Raw genomic sequence first — 240 nt, forward strand, 5'->3', positions numbered from 1 at the left:
GAATCTCCAACTATCTACCAATAAGAAATCTCACTCTTTGTCCTTGTTCACCAAATATTCTTTATTCACTGTTTTAAATAATTTGGGTAGATTTGGCTGATTTCGTTATTTAAATTTAATCTTTCAAATTTACAATATATTTGATCAAACCGGAGACAATGAGACAGCCAACTAAATATTTTCAAATGATAATAACATCGCAAACCAAAAACAAAAACCAGTGTAAAAGCAAACTGTAGA

The sequence above is a fragment of the Penaeus monodon genome, chromosome 29 (assembly GCF_015228065.2).
Source record: "Penaeus monodon isolate SGIC_2016 chromosome 29, NSTDA_Pmon_1, whole genome shotgun sequence".
NCBI classification, from domain to species: Eukaryota; Metazoa; Arthropoda; class Malacostraca; order Decapoda; family Penaeidae; genus Penaeus; species Penaeus monodon.